Source organism: Pseudophryne corroboree, assembly GCF_028390025.1.
Source record: "Pseudophryne corroboree isolate aPseCor3 chromosome 3 unlocalized genomic scaffold, aPseCor3.hap2 SUPER_3_unloc_1, whole genome shotgun sequence".
NCBI lineage: Eukaryota > Metazoa > Chordata > Amphibia > Anura > Myobatrachidae > Pseudophryne > Pseudophryne corroboree.
Genome location: NW_026967493.1, coordinates 1800428 through 1823614, shown reverse-complemented (window position 1 = coordinate 1823614; position 23187 = coordinate 1800428). Strand labels below are relative to the sequence as shown.

Genomic DNA, 23187 nt, shown 5'->3' with positions numbered 1-23187 from the left:
ACCCCTGCAGGCTTTAGGGGATCCATCATATTTATCAGGAGTCGGCAAGTGAAGATAGGGAGCAGGAACAGGTATGGTGGGTGGGGACACCACCGGCAGCGCTGGAGTCGACACACTGGACACCCCTAATCCACGGAGGGCCGCTTGAATTTCATCCAGCCGGGAGGAGAGGCCCTGGAGACAGCGAACAACATGGCTTACAGCAGCCTCCTGACGTTCAAGGCGGATTGCCAGTTTTTGTATCAGCCCATTCGCTTGGGCCTGATCTCCGGCTGGATCCATTTGGTCAGTGCTTACTGTCACAACTGAGAGCTGGAGACCATGACTGGGAGCCTCAGTTGTGGGGGCTGACGAGTACTTAAATTTAGGAGGAGCTATGTGACTCCTGGACATACGTATTGACAGCAGCAAAGAATGCCCGAGGGCGTGACCACGACAACTGGGAATTCCTTAAATGCTTTTATTAAATAAAAAGTCAAATAACGTGCAAAAGAATAATAGAAAGTCACAAGTGATAATTAGGTTCACAATCGGTAAAGGCCAGTAACCTGGAATATGGAAGAAAGTCCTGTAAACAATAAATGAGGCTGGGGTTCGCTGGAAGATGAGGAATGAAGCTGGGGTTCGCTGGAAGATGAGGAATGAAGCTGGGGTTCGCTGGAAGGTGAGGAATGAAGCTGGAGTGCGCAGGAACTGAAGAATGAAGGATGATTACTGCAAAGCAAACGTTCAAACACAGGAATCCAAAGTAGGCTGTACGGGGTTAACACTGGAGAGTCGGGTTACACTGCAGAGTGTAATCACCAGGGAAGTCAGGCTGATCTGCAGAATGGAATTGCAGGAGAAAGTCTGTAGTAAAGCTTGTAGGCTGGAAACACTGTTGACAATGAAAGCACTGACAATCTTTTGGGAGCTGGGACAGGATATTTATACCTGCTGCATAGCAGGGATTGGTCTGGCAATTATGACAAGGCTATCATACAAAGTAGATGTGATTCCGCACCAGTATTCTAAAGGTTCTACAAGATAAGTACCAACGATAATGTTCAAAGATAATATAGTACCAGAAAGAAGTATGATTATACACGTGTAATTCGTATTATAATTAAAGAGTCTGGTGGTGCACCCAGAGTCAGGAAAAAACTAAGGAAAAAGAAAAGTACAGAAGACTCTTGTGTGGGTGCACTCTTGTTTTAGAAATTAGTTAATATGATGATATTAAAACATAACTTTTATTCGTTAATTACTCTAAGAAAAAATCCACCAAATTAAGTTCTGAAAAAAATAATAATATATATATATATTTTGCTAATTATGAGTATAGTTCAGCTCATCTGCATCTCTAATGGATGCTATATTTGTTAACGTAGCTGGTTTGACCTACCTGGTGGGGTATATGTATACTGCACCAAGGTTGAAGTTTGTAAAAAATTGGAAATGTTCTGGTTAGTCTAAATAGGTAGACTACAGGAGGGATGTAGACACTTTTGCTCTACACCCTGTTCCTATCCAACCAGTACAAGCTCTGCTTGTATTAATGGAACCTCTGGGGGTCATTGAAACCCAATTGATAAGAGGAGTATAGATCCTGATTAGTATTGGACCAATTCCGATCTATGACATATCAGGACAGACGGTACTTAGAAAAAGTATATAGTGCAGAAAAAGAAATGATTGGAGAGAAAGTGGTGATCCTGCTGTTGGCTTGGAGTCGAGCAGGTCATGAATTACAACACCAGGTATTCTCTGGGGGTCACACTCCCAGATACTGACCCAGCCCACCACCGTTTTGCTTCCAAGATCGGACGAGATCGGGCTCAGTCGGTGGGGTATGGTAGTAATTCCTGTGTCTGCTATAGCCGACTCACCAATGAGAGTGCACCTATATAGGGTGGGGAAAGAAAGACATGTATGGGGGGGAGATAGAAAACGAGGCGGATCTGCTGTCTATGTTAGGCACAGGATGACCTGTGGATCATGGATGAGAGTTCGCAGAAAAAAGAAGGAAGAATGGGGGGAAGAAGAAAAAGAGAGGGGAGCTGTGAGGGGATAGTGACATATATTAACTTGTTTATACACTACAGGATGCTATCGAAGGAGTATGCAACTAGATAATGGCCAAATTGACTGACAATGTTGGATATGGTTCCTGGTCACCAGATCTAGAATGAGTATATAGGTATCACAGCCAGAGTGATGAGTAATTAGGCCTAGGCCAAATCAAATATAGCTGATGGATATATTCCGTGATTACTCATTTTAGAAAAATATATGTGTGTGGTCACATTAAGGGAGCAGATATGTTAATAGGAAAAAGACCGAAGATTTGCTGCTTGTAACTCGTAGCACAACTGGGAATTGAATTAAAGACGGATAACTGTGGTATTCTGTCTATGTCCCTAGATCGACCTGATTATGTCTGAGTACTTGTGCAAAGCCACAGATATATACTGGTAAGCAAAAACATGGTATTTTTAAAGAATAATCCTGTTGGAAATATAAGGAGTAAGTGGGTAGACAGACCCTTGCAGATACCGCTTAATTAGGTATAATTGCCAATTCGAAATTCAAAAACCAGCATGCAGATAACAATTGTAATATAACATTTTTAGTGCTGGGAAAAGATAGGCTGTTTAGAAAGAAAAGAAGGGGGTGGGGGATGTCTGTTAAAGAGAGGGGGGGAGGATATTGAGAATCTCTTCCAAATATTAATTAGAGTGTCACAGTCATGATCCAGAGCCCTGGATTGCCAAAGGGAAATGTATAAGTATATACTTATTGGCTGTGTTTGATATAGAGAATCTCTTGGAGGTAGACAGAACAGTGTACCGGTCCCTGGGTCAGTAAATGAAAGACAGGATGCAAGATGTAATCCTCAGGTCCTTAATACATGTTGAGGTGTTTTATGCTTGAGTGCTGAAACAGGTCCTGCTGGAGCTGGAAAGCGCGTTTCACCCGTCCTGCGGGCTTGTTCACTTCCAATGTTGCTGGTGAGGTGTATAAGCTGAGGTTAAAATACCTGTGTATGAGGTTATTAGCCAATGGCTGCATTGTGTTTGATTAGCATGTAATGCACATCAGACCTCCGCTCTGCTCAGCGGAAGTGATGTGTTTAAGCAGGTTGCTAGGCAACCTATGGTGTATGCCTTAGCATGAGGACGACACAAAAGACATAGGGAGGGGGAGGGAATGTGAGATAGACTATAGAGTAGAGACCTCGTGGGTACTGCAAGTAGATATATCAAGATAGCAGGGACACCGCTTGACCAATTGGGACGCTCTGTGATCGGAGCCCCGATGCGATACCTCACATCCTGTGATCAGCTCCTGCGTCATGTTGCCAGGATACGGGCCGCTCTCAGCTGCCATTGGTGAAGTCATCGAAAATGGACGTCGGGATTAGAGCGTCCCGTCGCCCGGCAACCCAGCGTGCCCCAGCCGGAATGTGACTAATAGGGATCGGTCCGTTACGCTGACTATTGAAATATAATAATCGAGGTGAAACCAGGTTTATAAAGTCGGGGCTAGTAGTTTTACATATCACGTCAGGTACTTCAGAGGTCCTGCCTCGAGGTATTTATTCTGATTGGGCCGTAACTGATCAGTAGGAAAAAGCAGTAACTTAAATTATGACAAGGCTCCAGCACCGTGGATAGGAGGAATAATGTCATGTGACTGGAGTCTAACATGGCTGCGCCCATGAACAAACAAAGAAGGGGAATTAAGTACTATAGGAAAGGTGTAACACTGGCGATGTAGGCCGCAGTAGCAGAATAACATGCGCACAGCAGCGTGCGGCGGTCAGCGAGACAGGAGCGGCAGCAGAGGCCCATGGAGAACGTACATCCAGAAGGGAGAATGGTGTCTCAGTACCCGGATTGTGACAGGCATGAGTTGGTGGAGTCGGGGGCTGTGGTGGTGTCTCTGGATGCTGACAAGGCTTTCGACCCCATCGAGTGGGTATATCTTTGGGGCATGCTTAGGAAATTTGCTTTTGGGCTGCGGCTTATTAACTTAATTCAATTGTTGTACTCCTCACCATTAGCTCATATGTACATCTGCTACATTCCCACTTGCTAGGGGAACCCGGCTGTTTGCGATAGCTATAGAACCATTGGATTGCCTATTGTGCTCATCTGCAGATATATGTGCAATTAAGGTTGGGGAAGTGGTGGACGTGGTTGCTTTATATGTGGACGACATGCTCTTATATTTGCAGGATTCGGATGGGTCATTACAGGCTTTGTTACAATTAGGTAATGCTTTTGGTGTTTATTCAAGTTTGTTAATCAATTGGGATAAATCGAGTATTTTTCCCATCTCGAGCCATCTTTCTATGATGTGCATGCATCATATCCTTTACAATGGACACCAGTTTAAATTCCTAGGTATTTGGATTACGCCACGAGCTCCAGATTTTATGGCCCAAAATGTTGACCCTATTTTGGCAAATATTAAGATAAAAGTTTATGCCTGGAAAAAGCTACCCTCATCTGTTTTGGGACGTATTCATTTATTTAAAATGTCTACTCAACCTAAATTTTAATGTTTTACAACATTCCCCTGTATATATTCCAAAGAAAGTGTTTAGTGGAATTGAGGGTATCTTATTGTCCTTTATTTGGGGCAATAAGTCAGCTAGGGTGTCTATTAAAGCATTATATAAGTCTAAACTTTCACGGAGATTGGGCCTTCCCAATCTTAAATTCTGTTATCTTGCTGCTCATTTGGTTAATTTATCTAGCTGGATAATGGGCACGGTAGACCTAACCATGGTGGGATTTTTGGCCGAGTGAGTGGAGTCCTCCTTTCTCTAACGTCCTAGTGGATACTGGGAAATGTAGTTACCATGGGGTATAGATTGGGTCCACTGGAGCCTGGCACTTTAATAAAGCATTAGTGTGTGCTGGCTCCTCCCCTCTATGCCCCTCCTGTAAACTCAGTTTACAAAAATGTGCCCAAGGAGCCGGGTGCATTCTGTTGCTCTCCAGACAGTTTTCTTCAGAAATATATTTTATTTTGTTGTTTTCAGGCACACTGGTTGGCAGCCAGTCTGCCTGCGTCGTGGGACTTAGGGGGGGAGGGAACCAATTTCCTTAGAGTTAATGGTTCGTATCCCCACTAACAGGACACTGAGCTCTTGAGGTGACGTTTCTCATGCCCCAGGGCGTGAGCCCACGCCGGCAGCATGCCGCCACCCCTAACAGATGCCAAAGACACAGTGCGGTGAATACAGACACCGGGGTTTTTGTGTAAAAAAAAATAGTTTGCAGTTTGGGTACGCAGCGGTCACCCAGCTACAGGCTGCGTACCCAAACTGCAAACTATTTTTTTTACACATTTATGAAGTGAAGCCAGTATAAATAACATAGAGGGACTGCATGCCATTGAGGGGGTGATTCTTCCCGAAGAGCGGGACCAGAAGTTAAAAGACGCCATTTCCTGCTGCTGCTGAGTACAGGCTGCATGCGAAGACTGCTCTTCCACAGGACCCACTGAATCACCAATTGTACTGGTACCAGGGGGTTATAGAGAAGGGGGGAGCATATAGTCAGCAGTTATACCGCTGTGAGGTAAATTACACATTTATATACCCAGCGGAGCACTACTCTGATCTGAGGTTTGTTTGCTGGTCCCAATCCTCTCTGTGTCACTCCATTCAGGGTTGTCTGGAATAAGTGTGCTGTCTCGGACTTCCGGTTCCGGCTGCTTGATGAGAGGTAGCTGATCTGTGCAGCTCTGCTGACCTACCACCCAGCACGGCTATTTCTCGGCTCTTGGAGCCTCCAGCACACTCACTGCTCGAAGAACGCTCCCCTGTATGGAAAAATACCTCTCTCTCATGCCGGGCACTAAGAGCCGCGCCAAAAAGGAGAAAGAACTGCGCCACACAGAATTAAAGATGGCGCGTGACGGCGGCTTCGGCGCCATCCTGACTGACCCTGCCGTCATTCCCAGCGACGAGACTGCTTTGAACCCAGCTACAGCGGACCTTTCTGAGGGTGAGTCTTTGTCTGATTACCCCAGCCTGCCTGACACTCACAAACACCATTTGGATTCTCCAGTCACATACAGGGATATGGTCAGCGCGGTTAGAGCGGCCATTGGTCCCCTGCTGAAAACTCAGACTGCAGATATTAATAAGTAAATCTCTCACCTGTCTAAATGGATGCATGACATTGAACACAAATAGGGGGACACTTTTTCAGATGTGGCCGCCTTAAAATCCTCCACCTCCAAGACTGAGAAAGAAGTCCTTCTATTTCAAAGCAAAGTCCAGGACTTAGAAAATCGTTCCCACAGATGCAATCTCCAGATCATTGGGCTCCCGGAGTCAGTTTATGGGGAAGGAGCTATTTGTTTTTATTCGTATCACTTTACCTCAGCTACTCAATATCCGAGATAGGTGCTCTGATTTGATTATAGAAAGGGCCCACAGCGAGCACAGAAGGGAGCTAGACCCAGTGCAGTGGTTTTCAAATCCCTAAATTACTTACATAAGGAGCTTTTTTGGACAGCCTCACACAGGAATAGAAATATTGTGTGGAATGGCTCTAAATTACTACTATTTCAGAACTATTCCGCAGAACTCACGAAGGCGAGAAAAGATTTTGCACCCTTATGTTCTAAGCTGTTCCATGACGAACAGAAGTTCTCCTTGTTATATCCTGCCAGACTGCGCCTATATGATGGCACGTCATATAAAGATTTTCTGTTAACGAAGCGGAGGCATACATACGGAAATGCGAGGGTGATGATAGTCACGCCCGCGGGATGTCCGATTGTGATTGATTACTATTTCTTTTGGGTTTTACCCTTTGTGGGTGGAATACTCCTGATTCCTTTTACTACGCATCCACATTAAGGGTATATTGTATAACGATATTCTCCTGAAATGGAAAAGCCGCAGTACGTTCTTACTGGGATTGCCAGTTAAATAGTTGTTCTTCATATACTGATGCCCTGAGTTATGCTCCGTATTGTTACGCTGGGCACTGTGGGGCTAGGGGCTTGTCACTTGTATTGGGCTTCTTTACCTACAGTTCCTATGTTTGTCTGGAAGTTTCTAATTATTCATTGTTGTTCTATACTTCTCTTTCCTCCCTTCTGTGTCCTCCACCCCCCCCCCCCCCCCATCCTGATACACCTCCCTTATTAGTGGATAACATTGCTCTGACTCCTTTCCATTTCGATTGCTTACATGGTTTAATCACAGCACCATCATAGACGGATGACATCTTCTATGATAGCTCCAATATAGATGGTTATGTCCCTGAAAATCGGTAGTTGGGAACATAGGTGGCATTAACTCGCCCCAAAAGAAGTAAAAAAATCCTACTTTATTTATGTAAACTCAAATTAGATATTATCTGTATACAAGAGACGCACTTGGTGCCCTCCGAAGTTTTAAAACTTAATCAGTTGAAATAGAAAGTTTTGGCTTCGGCCTCTTACAACTCAAAAAAGAGAGGGGTTGCTATTTTAGCTAGAGCCTCTCTACCCATTTGGCCTCTGATGTTGCTGATCCGCAAAGTCGCTATGTCTTTTGTACTCAATTTCAATGCTTGAATGTATATGCACCGAATGTACATTCTAAACTCTTTTATACTGAAATACTGACATTACTTATGCCTTTCATTCATGCCTCCACAATTCTTTGTGGAGATTTAAACTTAGTCTACCGAAATTAGATAGGCAGTCACTTAAGCCTGCTAATGTAAGACTACCTAAAGTCAGGGTGTCGGCCTTGGCCAAACAATTGCAATTGCTAGATATATGGTGCATTATGCACCCGATGGATCTGAATTAGACATGTTTGTCAGCAGCTACTGGATGTCATGCATTGACTAAGTCACTTTCTTCCTTTTTTCTACCTAAAGCTTCCTGTTCAGCCATTGGTCCTATTGTATTATCGGACCACGCGGTCACCTGGGTCTCTCTGCATTTAACTCAAGACAACTCTAGACAAGAGGGATTATATTAGTTGCGGTATCCCTCCTCATTGGCTATTTCCATAACACTAGGTGGGTCATTCCTAGTTGTTCGCTAGCCGATTTCAGTCACAGCGCAGCGATCAGGCAAAAAAACCCAGCACTTCTGCGCATGCGGCGCAATGTGCACGCACGTCGTACTATTACAACATAGGATGTAGTTTCACACAAGGTCTAGCGAAGCTTTTCAGTTGCACTGTTGGCCACAGAGTGATTGACAGGAAGTGGGCGTTTCTGGGTGGCAACTGACCGTTTTCAGGGAGTGAACGGAAAAACGCAGGCGTGCCAGATAAAAACGCAGGCATGGCTGGGCAGGGCGTGTTTTTGACGTCAAAACAGGTACTGAATAGTCTGAAGTGATCGCAAGCGCTGAGTAGGTATTGAGCTACTCTGAAACTGCACAAAATTATTTTGTAGCCGCTCTATGATCCTTTCGTTCGCACTTCTGCTAAGCTAAAATACACTCCCAATGGGAGGCGGCAAAGCATTTGCACGGCTGCTAAAAGCAGCTAGCGAGCGAACAACTCGGAATGACCCCCTAAGTACAGCTGTACAAGCAGCATGGGATGATTTTGCAATATTTAATGCTGATGCGGCTACCAGGGCCAAAATGAGGACTAACAGCACCCGAGGCAAGACAGTAATTTAGCGCATCTCCCCACCAAAATATATAAATAAAATAAATAAATAAGATTAAAACAGAAAAATAAATAAATAAAATAAGAAACGAACAACAAAGTTCAAAACAGATATCCGTCAGACCAGCATATATATATATATATATATATATATATATATATATATATATCAGGTGTTTTTCCAGACAACAAATCCAGAATAGAGGGCACTCACCAGTTCAATTTCAATATAAAGGATTTAATGGTACATCAGAGCCAATTCATACTGTCGACGTTTCGGCTTAAGCAAGCCTTTCTCAGGACAACCAAAGAGACATCTGCTCAGCACACTTGGTGTGCTGAGCAGATGTCTCTTTGGTTGTCCTGAGAAAGGCTTGCTTAAGCCGAAACGTCGACAGTATGAATTGGCTCTGATGTACCATTAAATCCTTTATATTGAAATTGAACTGGTGAGTGCCCTCTATTCTGGATTTGTTGTCTGGAAAAACACCTGATATATGTGGATGTCCTGATTTGGGCCTCCCTGAGGAGCACCCCCCTGGTGACCTTGATTGCTGTGAGTGCGGACATTACATATTGGTATATGTATATATATATATATATATATATACACACGTATGTATATAAGTACACACCCACATACACAATATAGATTAGGGCAATATACTGTATATAAGTTTAAGAAATGAGCAGCAGGGGTTAACACCAGTCACAGTAAGTGTGTGTGTGTGTGTGTGTGTGTGTGTGTGTGTGTGTGTGTGTGTGTGTGTGTGTGTGTGTGTGTGTGTGTTTTACCCCCAGTCCTCTTGCTCTTTACTTAGGTGGAGGTGTAGGCTGCCGTCCTGATTCCATCCATCACTGTGCTGTCAGCGAATCAGCGCTGAATGCATGCAATGCTGTGTGCGGCCAAAGAAAGGTCAGCAGCAGGACTGCATTCAAAGCTAGGGCAGGCGGCTGGTATACTTTTTCGGCTTGCCGCTGAGGAAGGGAAACTAGACTCTACCCTGACTACTGCAGCTACAGCAGCGGCCATCTTTCTGCAGGGTGCAATGCCTCATGGGATTTGTAGTCTCTATGTTACTGCATAAAGTCTAAACAGTAGCACACATGACTACAAATACCATTTATCTCCACTACCTTCTCTGGTGTTCAGACACAGCTGATCCCAGCACCCTATCCAATCTCGTGCCTGGGTCACATGCCCCCCTAGCCCCCCCTAGTTACGGCCATGCGGCTACTTCTGACCCGATATTGTTCTGGCAAGCCTCCAAGGCTACAATTAGGGGGTGATTATTTCCTTATCGTCCACCTATAAAAGGGAATTGTCAGATACATTTATTTCTGCACAGGCCCTACTCACACAAGCTTTTCAAGTTTATAAGACTAACTCTACACCTTCTCATAGATTAAAATCACTGAACAGCGGACTAATTTTGAAGGGTTTCTTGCAAAACTGGAAGCTTCACACACTTTTCACAAAAAATCTACTTTTAATAAGTATGGTAATAAATCCAATAAGCTCCTTTCTAACTTGCTTAGAGGCCAACGGTCCCCCGCTACTGTGCACCCTCTCAAACAATGAGATGGCTCACTTTTGACCTCTAATGCTTCTATAGTGGACACTTTGAGACATTTCTACGAGACCTTGTACTCTGTACCCTCTTCGTCTCCTGAATCCCAGAGGTGCAGTGTTTTTTGGAATGATTTACAGCTTCCACAGTTGTCAGATGCTGCTGGTGTCACACTGACGTCTGATTTCTCCTCTCAGGAGGTGTCCTCCGTTATTTCTTCCCTTAAACAGGGCAAAACCCTGGGCCCAGACTGATTTTCTTCCGAATATTATAGACTCCTAGCCCCAAAAATTGTACCGATCCTTACCTCGGTTTATAACCTAATACTGTCCTCGGGCAAAATGCCTTCACATTGGGATCAGACAGGTCCCGGGCCGGGACCTGTCTGATCCCAGATCCTACAGACCAATTTCTTTAATTGAATTTGGATTACAAAATTTTGACAAAGATCCTAGCAGAGAGACTGAAATCAGTTCTTCCTTCTGTGATTCACCGGGATCAGACAGGGTTCATTACAGGTAGAAACCCTGTAACTAATATCAGAGGAGTATTGTCTACAGTAAGTGATTCCCAGGACACCGTGTCGAACCCCCCAAGGGCAATACTTTCACTAGATGCTGAAAAAGCTTTTGACATGGAGGCTCTGGGACCATCTTTTCTATACATTAGGAAGATTTGCTTTTCCAGATAAATGTATTTCTTATATTAGGACTTTGTACAGAAACCCTTTCTCTCACATACTATGTCCTTGTGTCGTCACCATTTTCCATTCAGAAGGGGACAAGACAGGGTTGCCCATTATCCCAACTCTTATTTGCCACAGCCCTTGAACCCCTAGCCACCTCCCTACGCAACTCACCCCTATTCCAGGGCATTGTTATACGTGATATAGAGCTCCGTGTATCATTGTTCGCGGACGATATGTTACTATTATTATCAAATCCAGCACACTCTGTCCCTATAGCTTTGGAAGTTATATCGCAATTTAGTGCCTTTTCTGGCTAAAAGATTAGTATTACTAAATCGGAATTATTGATGTTACGGGGATTTCCCCCCCCCCCGATCTTGGATAATACGGTTCCCCGTCGGTTATAATTAATAACTCCCCATTAAAATACTTAGGCATTCACATCTCTAATGATCTGAATAAACTTTACCATACCAATTTTACACCTGCAATCACACATATGGAGAAAACATTGGATGACTGCAGGGCCGGTGCTAGGGTGTTCGGAGCCCGCCTGCAAACTATAAATGCCATCCCATATTCCTTTGGTGTGCGCCTGGAAAAGGGGTGTGGTCTCACAAGTAAGGGGCATGACCACACAATAGTACCCTCATTTAAAATTACTCCACAATGTAGCACAATCTTATTCATCTTATATGTAATGCTTCACCCGTAGTAGTAGCATCCTTATATGTAATGCACCCCAGTAGTAGTAGCGTCCTTATACGTAGTGCACCCCCCAGTAGTAGTAGCATCTTTATATGTAATGCCCCCCAGTAGTAGTAGTGTCCTTGTATGTAATGCCCCCAGTAGTAGTAGCGTCCTTATACGTAGTGCACCCCCCAGTAGTAGTAACGTCCTTATACGTAGTGCACCCCCCAGTAGTAGTAGCATCTTTATATGTAATGCCCCCCCAGTAGTAGTAGCTTCCTTATACACAATGCCCCCCAGTTGTAGTAGCTTCCTTATACACAATGCCCCCCAGTAGTAGTAGCATCCTTATACATAATACCCCCCCAGTAGTAGTAGCTTCCTTATACACAATGCCCCCCAGTAGTAGTATCTTCCTTATACACAATGCCCCCCAGTAGTAGTAGCATCCTAATACATAATGCCCCCAGTAGTAGTAGCTTCCTTATACATAATGCCCCGAGTAGTAGTAGCTTCCTTATACACAATGCACCCCCAGTAGTAATAGCTTCCTTATACATAATGCCCCCAGTAGTAGTAGCTTCCTTATACATAATGCCCCCAGTAGTAGTAGCTTCCTTATACACAATGCCCCCCAGTAGTAGTAGCTTCCTTATAAACAATGCCCCCCCAGTAGTAGTAGCATCCTTATACATAATGACCCCCCAGTAGTAGTAGCTTCCTTATACACAATGCCCCCCAGTAGCAGTAGCTTCCTTATACACAATGCCCCCCAGTAGTAGTAGCGTCCTTATACATAATGCCCCCCCAGTAGTAGTAGCATCCTTATACGTAGTGCACCCCCAGTAGTAGTAGAGTCCTTATACACAATGCACCCCCAGTAGTAGTAGCATCCTTATACATAATGCCCCCCAGTAGTAGTAGCTTCCTTATACACAATGCCCCCCCAGTAGTAGTAGCTTCCTTATACACAATGCCCCCCAGTAGTAGTAGCGTCCTTATACGTAGTGCACCCCCCAGTAGTAGATGCGTCCTTATATACAATGCACCCCCAGTGGTAGTAGCATCCTTATACACAATGCCCCCCAGTAGTAGTAGCTTCCTTATACACAATGCCCCCCAGTAGTAGTAGCGTCCTTATACGTAGTGCACCCCCCAGTAGTAGATGCGTCCTTATATACAATGCACCCCCAGTGGTAGTAGCATCCTTATACACAATGCCCCCCAGTAGTAGTAGCTTCCTTATACACAATGCCCCCCAGTAGTAATAGCTTCCTTATACATAATGCCCCCCAGTAGTAGTAGCGTCCTTATACACAATGCACCCCCAGTAGTAGTAGCATCCTTATACATAATGCCCCCAGTAGTAGTAGCTTCCTTATACATAATGCCCCGAGTAGTAGTAGCTTCCTTATACACAATGCACCCCCAGTAGTAGTAGCGTCCTTATACGTAATGCCCCCCCAGTAGTAGTAGCTTCCTTATACACAATGCCCCCCAGAAGTAGTAGCTTCCTTATACACAATGCCCCCCCAGTAGTAGTAGCTTCCTTATACACAATGCCCCCCCAGTAGTAGTAGCATCCTTATACATAATGCCCCCCCAGTAGTAGTAGCTTCCTTATACACAATGCCCCCCCAGTAGTAGTAGCGTCCTTATACATAATGCCCCCCCCAGTAGTAGTAGTAGCTTCCTTATACACAATGCCCCCAGTAGTAATAGCATCCTTATACGTAGTGCACCCCCAGTACTAGTAGCGTCCTTATACACAATGCACCCCCAGTAGTAGTAGCATCCTTATACATAATGCCCCCAGTAGTAGTAGCTTCCTTATACACAATGCCCCCCCAGTAGTAGTAGCGTCCTTATACGTAATGCCCCCCCAGAAGTAGTAGCTTCCTTATACACAATGCCCCCCAGAAGTAGTAGCTTCCTTATACATAATGCCCCCCCCGCGTAGTAGTAGCTTCCTTATACACAATGCCCCCCCAGTAGTAGTAGTAGCTTCCTTATACACAATGCACCCCCAGTAGAAGTAGCATCCTTATACGTAGTGCACCCCCAGTAGTAGTAGCGTCCTTATACGTAGTGCACCCCCCAGTAGTAGATGCGTCCTTATATACAATGCACCCCGAGTGGTAGTAGCATCCTTATACACAATGCCCCCCAGTAGTAGTAGCTTCCTTGTACACAATGACCCCCCAGTAGTATTAGCATCCTTATACATAATGCCCCCCCAGTAGTAGTAGCTTCCTTATACACAATGCCCCCCAGTAGTAGTAGCTTCCTTATACACAATGCCCCCCAGTAGTAGTAGCGTCCTTATACATAATGCCCCCCAGTAGTAGTAGCTTCCTTATACACAATGCCCCCCCAGTAGTAGTAGCTTCCTTATACACAATGCCCCCCCAGTAGTAGTAGCATCCTTATACGTAGTGCACCCCCAGTAGTAGTAGCGTCCTTATACACAATGCACCCCCAGTAGTAGTAGCATCCTTATACATAATGCCCCCAGTAGTAGTAGCTTCCTTATACATAATGCCCCGAGTAGTAGTAGCTTCCTTATACACAATGCACCCCCAGTAGTAGTAGCGTCCTTATACGTAATGCCCCCCCAGTAGTAGTAGCTTCCTTATACACAATGCCCCCCAGAAGTAGTAGCTTCCTTATACATAATGCCCCCCCGTAGTAGTAGCTTCCTTATACACAATGCCCCCCCCAGTAGTAGTAGCTTCCTTATACACAATGCCCCCCCAGTAGTAGTAGCATCCTTATACATAATGCCCCCCCAGTAGTAGTAGCTTCCTTATACACAATGCCCCACAGTAGTAGTAGCTTCCTTATACACAATGCCCCACAGTAGTAATAGCATCCTTATACGTAGTGCACCCCCAGTAGTAGTAGCGTCCTTATACACAATGCAACCCCAGTAGTAGTAGCATCCTTATACATAATGCCCCCAGTAGTAGTAGCTTCCTTATACACAATGCACCCCCAGTAGTAGTAGCGTCCTTATACGTAATGCCCCCCCAGTAGTAGTAGCTTCCTTATACACAATGCCCCCCAGAAGTAGTAGCTTCCTTATACATAATGCCCCCCCGCGTAGTAGTAGCTTCCTTATACACAATGCCCCCCCAGTAGTAGTAGCTTCCTTATACACAATGCACCCCCAGTAGTAATAGCATCCTTATACGTAGTGCACCCCCAGTAGTAGTAGCGTCCTTATACACAATGCACCCCCAGTAGTAGTAGCATCCTTATACATAATGCCCCCAGTAGTAGTAGCTTCCTTATACATAATGCCCCGAGTAGTAGTAGCTTCCTTATACACAATGTACCCCCAGTAGTAGTAGCTTCCTTATACATAATGCCCCCAGTAGTAGTAGCTTCCTTATACATAATGCCCCCAGTAGTAGTAGCTTCCTTATACACAATGCCCCCCCAGTGGTAGTAGCATCCTTATACATAATGCCCCCCCAGTAGTAGTAGCTTCCTTATAGACAATGCCCCCCAGTAGTAGTAGCGTCCTTATACATAATGCCCCCCCCAGTAGTAGTAGCTTCCTTATACACAATGCCCCCCAGTAGTAGTAGCTTCCTTATACACAATGCCCCCCAGTAGTAGTAGCATCCTCATACGTAGTGCACCCCCAGTAGTAGTAGCATCTTTATACACAATGCACCCCCAGTAGTAGTAGCATCCTTATACGTAATGCCCCCAGTAGTAGTAGCTTCCTTATACACAATGCCCCCCAGTAGTAGTAGCGTCCTTATACATAATGCACCCACAGTAGTAGTAGCGTCCTTATACGTAATGCCCCCCCAGTAGTAGTAGAGTCCTCATACGTAATGCCCCCCCAGTAGTAGTAACATCATTATATGTAATGCCGCCCCTGTAGTAGTAGCGTCCTTATACATAATGCCCCCAGTAGTAGTAGCTTCCTTATACACAATGCCCCCCAGTAGTAGTAGCTTCCTTATACACAATGCCCCCCAGTAGTAGTAGCATCCTCATACGTAGTGCACCCCCAGTAGTAGTAGCATCCTTATACACAATGCACCCCCAGTAGTAGTAGCATCCTTATACGTAATGCCCCCAGTAGTAGTAGCTTCCTTATACACAATGCCCCCCAGTAGTAGTAGCGTCCTTATACATAATGCACCCACAGTAGTAGTAGCGTCCTTATACGTAATGCCCCCCCAGTAGTAGTAGAGTCCTCATACGTAATGCCCCCCCAGTAGTAGTAACATCATTATATGTAATGCCGCCCCTGTAGTAGTAGCGTCCTTATACATAATGCCCCCAGTAGTAGTAGCTTCCTTATACACAATGCCCCCCCAGTAGTAGTAGCGTCCTTATACACAATGCCCCCCAGTAGAAGTAGCATCCTTATACGTAGTGCACCTCCAGTAGTAGTAGCTTCCTTATACACAATGCACCCCCAGTAGTAGTAGCATCCTTATACATAATGCCCCCAGTAGTAGTAGTAGTAGCTTCCTTATACATAATGCCCCCAGTAGTAGTAGCTTCCTTATACACAATGCACCCCCAGTAGTAGTAGCTTCCTTATACATAATGCCCCCAGTAGTAGTAGCTTCCTTATACATAATGCCCCCAGTAGTAGTAGCTTCACACACACACACGGCCATAGGCAAACAAGGCAATTGCCTAAGGCATTTGATATGCCTAGGGGCATCAGCAGCTTCTGCTGATTAAAAGGATATGCGTCATACCCATATTCTGTGTGTAGCATTTCATATGCAGATACAGCCACAGTCTCACACAGTATATAGGCATGCTGCATATCCATTTAATCAGCAGAAACTGCTTGTGCATCCTAGCCACATAGCAATGCAAATAAGATGCATTTTCATTAACAAAATGTGCCCGACGTTAGCATTGAGGCAAGATTTATGAGGACACATCCGTATCCAAGCAGAGGCAGAGGTCACAGTGTTAGTGGCAGTGTGAGTGCTGTGTGCATGTGAGTGGGTTGGTTGTGCAGTAGTGTTCGGAATATGTGTAAGGAGCATTATGTGTGTCATGTAAAAATGCATTAATAATGTGCAACATATGTGTAAGGAGCACTATGTGTGTCATTATGTTTATAAGCGCATTGATAATGTGCGGCATATGTGTAACAGGGTACTACTGTATGTGTGTCATTATGTGTATAGGGGCACTAATAACGTGTAGCAAATGTGTAGGGGGCACTCTGTGTCATTATGTGTATAAGGGCAATAATAATGTGCAGCATATGTGTAAGGTACATTATGTGTAAAAGGGCATTAATAAAGGTTGTCATAATCTGTAAGGCGCATTATGTTTATAAGGACATTAATAATGTGTCTCATATGTGTAAGGGGCATTACTGTGTGGCATTATGTGTATAAGGTGCTCTACAATGTGGCATTGCGTATAGAAAGGGCACTACTGTGTCGTCTAATGTGAATAAAGAGCAATAGGGTGTGGTGTAATGTGAATAAGGAGCAATTTAGTGTGATGTAATGTGAATAAGGGGCTCTACTGTGAGGAGTAACGTTTATAAGTAACGTGATACTACTATGGGATGTAATATGAATTATGGACACTATCGCATGATCAAATGTGAATAAAGTTTCAGTACTGTGTGGCGTAATTGGGGTTACTATTGTGTGGCCATGCCCCTTGCCAGCCAAAACACACCCCTTTTTGGACTGTGTGCCAAATGTGCGAACTGTTCCTATTTAAAATATAGGGGGTACAAACACCAAAATAAGGATTGCTATGGATGAGAGGTGGTGGTGCTGGGAAAGAGGTGCAAGGTCAGATGCAGAACCAGCGGTGGTGCTAGGAGGCACCAGCCAAAATCTTGCCTAGGGCATCATATTGGTTAGGGCCGGCTCTGAACCCACCACACACATTTCTGTCTCACCCTCCAATTACCAAGTCTGGCTGGCAGTCACTGCAGTGACTTCTCTCCCACTGTTCAGCTGCCTGGTCTCATGTAGCTCCACCCCTCTATCTAGTGTAGCCCCGCCCCCTCGTGTCATCGTAGCTCCACCCCCTTTTCAGGACCCACACTGCACACAAGCCTGTTGTCACAGGTGATTGGTTGGGGGGGAGTGGGCTTTTCATGCTGCCGGCGCCGCTGCCTGTCCTGCAGTGACAGGCACAGCAGCTGGCAGCAGGGGGAACAGGACGGCGCAGCGGGGATGCAGAGCAGACGGGGGGCGCCTCTCCGTCCCAGCGCCTCCCTGCACTGCATCCCTTCGCTGAGCGGGTAGCGCCAGGCCTGGATGACTGGCATGACCTGCCTCTCTCAATGTTAGGTAGGGTGGAGGTGGTGAAGTCAATTCTTTTTCCGAAATTGACTTATGTTATGCAGATGCTACCGGTAGCATTGACTAAAGCTGATTTTAAACGTATTTCGCATATATATTCACAATTTATTTGGAGGGGAAAAAAAGCCACATATTGCTCAACATAAATTGCGGTTACCTAATGCATATAATCGATTGTGTCTTCCAGACCTGGTTAACTACTCTCATGCACATTTATTTCGTTATGCACTAGACTTGCTGTCAGAATCTAATAATTATACAGATTATAACCTTGACTGCGCTTGCTCCGTTTTCACCATGTGCTCTGCTCCATACTCCAAAATCACGTATTCCAAAAGAAATTTTCAATAATTTAATTTTTAAACACACTTATGATGCTTGGTGGATAGTTACGTCTAAGTTGGGTCATAACTCCCGCAGAACATTTTGGATCGCCATTTGGGGTAATCCCATGTTCACACAGGGTATGGGCAGTTCTGTCTTTGTACAATTCTGACATAAGGGTCTTAGGGCCATTGCACAGGTTTTCGACCCAGCCGGCAATATCATTCCTTTCTCCTCCAACAAACCTATAACCTCTCTGATAATTGCCATTTGCGTATTTCCAATTGCAGCATTACATCTCTACTTTACCACCACGCTTAACTCCTGGCCCTAGCCCAGATCCTTTGTTACCAATTTACACGAAATTTCAATCCACCGCTATAAAGCTAGAATGGTGTATACAGAATTACTTAAACTCACTTTTGCTCCGGCATGGTTATCAACCACAGACGCTTGGAAGAAAGACATTCCTTTATTGACACATAATTCTGCATTATTCAAATATTTCCAAAGAGTTCTCCGTACAGTCCACTACTCCACTTTACAGGAAGTTCATGTAAAAGTAATATACTGTATAGAGCCTACGTTTCCCAGAGGAGTCACTTTGATGATGCAGAATCCGGACGCTGTCCAAAGTGTGGCCATTATGCAGCCACTCTTATGCACAATCTGTGGACCTGCGGATACATTAAGAGATTATTACTTATATTAATGCTTCCTTTTTTTTTACATGTATAATCAGATCCCACAGCCTAAAGGGCCCTACAGACACGGCGATACGCCGCCGAGCTGCCCGACCGCCGATACGGGGGAACAGTGACTGGAGGAGTGAAGTTTCTTTACTCCCCCGTCCCACGGCTCCATACGAGTGCAGACAAATATGGACGAGATCGTCCATACCGGCCTGCATGCACAGCCGACGGGGCACCAACGATGAAAGAGCGCGGGGCCGTGCATCGTTCATCGCTGGTGACTTCACACTCAAAGATATGAACGGTATCTTGTTCAATAATGAGCGAGATTGTTCATATCTTTGAGGCTTATCGGCCAGTGTGTAGGGCCTTTTATTGTTTGCAAATTCTGATTCTTGGGAGATAATTGCTGCTAAGCGATACCTTGTCCCATTTCTTACTGTATTGGTTACGGCGGTAAACAAGGTGATATTAAACCTATGGTTGTCCAGGAACTCTCCATCATTACGAAAATTGGATATACTACTTAAGAACTACATATATTATGATAGATATGATAATTTCCTGATTATCAACGAGGCGTTGTTAAATTCTTTAAAAAATGGGGACCATACATAGGGGTATATTCAATAAGAGTCGGGTCCATTCCAACATGCAGTTGTCGGAATGGACCCGACAACCCCTATTCAAAGAGCAGCCAAATCCGACTGCCGGATTTGTCCATACACAGGTCCTGTGCAGTGGTGGATCTTGCCCGGGGTGCCGCCTTCCGGAAGGGCGCCGGCGCCATCTGGAGGGTGCCGCACCATGGCAAGATCCGCCACTGTGCAGTGTGCGCCCCAGCAATGTCCCCCTGCTGTGCCCCTCCCTCCCGCTGTGAGAAGGAAACCAGACGCTACGCTTCCTGGATGTGACCCTTGAGATTATTAATAATACTATAGTTACATCTACATATAATAAGGAAACATATACGAACTCCTATCTACATTTCACTAGTTCTCAAACCTTGGCAACAAAACATCCCAAAGGGCCAACTTATACGCCTGAGGCGAAATTGTTCAAGTTTTGATACTTTTCTCGAACAGGCAAACACATTTTTGACATCTTTTAGAGAGTGTGGGTATCCCGAAAATATCTTACAAAAGGCACTAATGGACATTTCAGATATAGATAGAAGTACTCTTCTACAATAGAAACAAAAGAAACAGAAATTTGAAAACAAGGAGGACAAAAGTTCCTCTTGTATTTGTAAGTATAACAGCTGTGCCTGGCAAATACAAAATATAATAATTAGAAATGATAAGATACTTAGGCAAGATCGAATCTTGGGAGATATTTTCCCTACAGTCCCACAAATATTATATAGAAAAAATAAATCATTGAAAACCATACTAGCACCGAGCTTATTGAAACAGGTTGATGACAATAAAAAAACAGGTCAACGCTTGGAATGGCTAACAAAGAAACCTATGGGTTTCTTTCACTGCCCAGAAAAATGGTTTCAATTGAATGACCAATAACAATGAAAAAAGACATTCATCAAATTTAAGGGGGACATTTACTACGCAGTGATAAGAGTGGAGAAGTGCCCATGGCAACCAATCAGCACTGAAGTAACATCTATAATTTGCATACTATAAAATTATACAGCTCTGCTGATTGGTTGATGGGGCAACTTCTCCACTGGCTTACTTCTCCGCTCTTATCACTGCTTAGTAAATGTCCCCTATGTCCTTTATTAACTGTGATTCCTTGTATATTATCTACCTTTTGAAATGCAGTTGTAATCTTCACTATATTGGCCGTACACACTAGAAAACTCCAGACCAGATTTATGGAACATAAATGGAATATCATTAGGGGATATTTAAAACATAGGGGTAAATTTACTAAGATGGGAGTTCTATTTAAGATGGGATGTTGCCCATAGCAACCAATCAGAATCTAGTTCTCATTTATCTAGCACCTTCTAGTTCTAGAACATAATACCTGGAATCTGATTGGTTGCTATGGGCAGCATCACATCTTAAATAGAACTCCCATCTTAGTAAATTTACCCCATAGTGTCTCATGCCATTTTTACTTTATACACATAGGGGATCCAAAACATCTCCATTTTAGCATTAGAACATGTTGCCCCTACTATTAGAGGTGGGGATAGGTTTTCGCCTCTTTGTAAAATAAATTTACTACAATTCAATTCCCTACACCCTACTGGCCTGAATGAGACAATGGAGCTTAATGTGGTACTTTAGGTGGCCTCTCTTCTTCCTCTCTCTCTCTCTCGCTCTCTCTCTCTCTCTCTCTCTATATATATATATATAAAAGTATATTATGTATATTCTTTAGTGGAATATTGTGTAAGCCCATTTTTAAATGGATTTACTCAACTATATAGTTACACAAAACAAATGAGAAATCACGTCTGCGCTCATCAAATAATACCTATCAAGAAGTTGGGTTTATGGTGCCAAGTCTTTGATGAAAAGTGAGTTGTATTTCTCAGTTCCTCTTCATAAAAATATGCACGTCGGCTTAATGTGTCCCGTACTCACGTTAATACGTGATAGACCCCTCTTATGATAATGTCTTTAGAATTTAATTCTTGTCTTTCTTCCTACTTCTCCGAGTAAAGTCTTCAGTAGATTCGTATCCTCGGGGAAAGTGGAAAGAGACAACTAATAGTGTAGTAAGTTCGTAGTAAAAGAGGGACGTCTATTTCCTTTTTCTTTTATGGAGGGAGTGCGTGGTGGGATAGTGAATGGACCTGTGTATAACGGTGCCTCTAGAGTGGTCCCAATCCAAACAGATTAGGATGAAAATGACTTTGTGCATACCGTACTCACGTTTAAACGTGATGTGCCTCTCCTATAAGGGTATCTTTGGTATCTGTTCCCCGTATTTTCTCCTATGCATCCGACCAGGATACCAGGATGGTCGTGAAAACGTGATGATCCCCTTGTATAAAGGAATCTTTAGAGTCACTGTGTTTTTTCTCCTCTTCCTCCAAACAGGGTCCTAAATGGTTGTTAACCTAGGGAGTGAGACAAGGAGATAGAACAATAGATAGTGTAGTAAGTGCGTTACAAGAGGTGACTGTTGAGAAGAGATTGACTCCTCTAAATTTATTCCTCCTAGTGGGGGAGTGCGTACCGTACTCACATCCGTACAGGAAGGTGGAAACACATAAAGGTATCTTTTCTTCTATCAGTATACTTTCATACACGGTCACTCCCACACAGATTAAGCAGATGGAAAAAAGAATAGTGGGAGTACCCAACTCACACTAGATAATGTAGGGACTTGTATGTAAAGGTATCTTTAGAGTGGTCCCACTGGTTCTAGCAGTTCCTGGTTTCAAAATCCACTCTATTCACTGCACTTGCAGCTTCGACAAGTTTCTGCAGCTACCACCTGCTGATGTAAGGTAATAAACGCCTTGAGTCCCGCAGACTCTATTGAAAATATCCCTCTATAGTCCTCTATAAGCCCATTTTAGATGAAACTATATAGTTGTTTGGCTTGTACTCTATTAGGGATTAGCTGAGATCTATATGAGACTGTTTTTGTTACTATGCTAGTTTAAGCCATGAAACTATATAGTTATGTATTAGTATGGTTGTTAATGTATTATGAATATTAGTTATCTGGACAAAGAATCCTGTTATTTGTCTCTGCAAAAGTCATCAACTTGAGTCACTCTCTGTGTCTATAAGTATATATCTGTTGGAATATTAGTATCGATCTGTATCGAATATATAAGTAATCAGTTTGTATGATTCTTATGTATAATGTCCCTAATAATATTAATCGGAGTATCCCCAATTGGTGTGGTAATATTGAACACAATTAATGTCTGTTTATGGTTGCTTTGTAACCAGATAGTATCTGTGACAAGCTGATTTATTATTGGTTGGGACTCGTGTGCGCCGCTCACGTGACAACTCCGCGTCACGTAATTGCGCTCCACAGGGCTCTGGTTGCATTTCATGGCTGCCCGATGCGGGACTGACGGGATTTCTCTGTCAGCACATATACGGGTGGACGGTTAATGGGTCTCATCTACAGCGCGGACTTCCGGCTTAGCCGGTGTCCGCTCAGCGGCACTGTGGGGTGCGGGCAACACACCTGGGACACAATCACTCCTTACTGGTGAGTGAATATTGATTTGATCACGTGACTTCACATGACCTATAACCTTAAAAGACATTTGATTTTATATAGATGAAAGCATTACTTTCTTTATCAGTATTCATGTGTGACTCCATAT

General features: G+C 44.1%; 1 long non-coding RNA gene and 1 pseudogene across 1 annotated transcript in view; both read right to left on the bottom strand.

The window, feature by feature from the left end:
- Positions 1-1724: 1724 nt before the first annotated feature.
- LOC134983187 (5S ribosomal RNA) lies at positions 1725-1843 on the bottom strand (annotated as a pseudogene).
- Positions 1844-18712: 16869 nt separating this feature from the next.
- The window catches only part of LOC134983136 (uncharacterized), a 37020-nt gene continuing 32545 nt past the window's right edge, over positions 18713-23187 (bottom strand). The window contains exons 2-3 of the long non-coding RNA XR_010191607.1: positions 21764-21951; positions 18713-18902 (exon numbers count right to left, since the gene is read on the bottom strand). This is a non-coding gene — a long non-coding RNA (uncharacterized LOC134983136). The remainder of the gene's footprint in view (positions 18903-21763; positions 21952-23187) is intronic.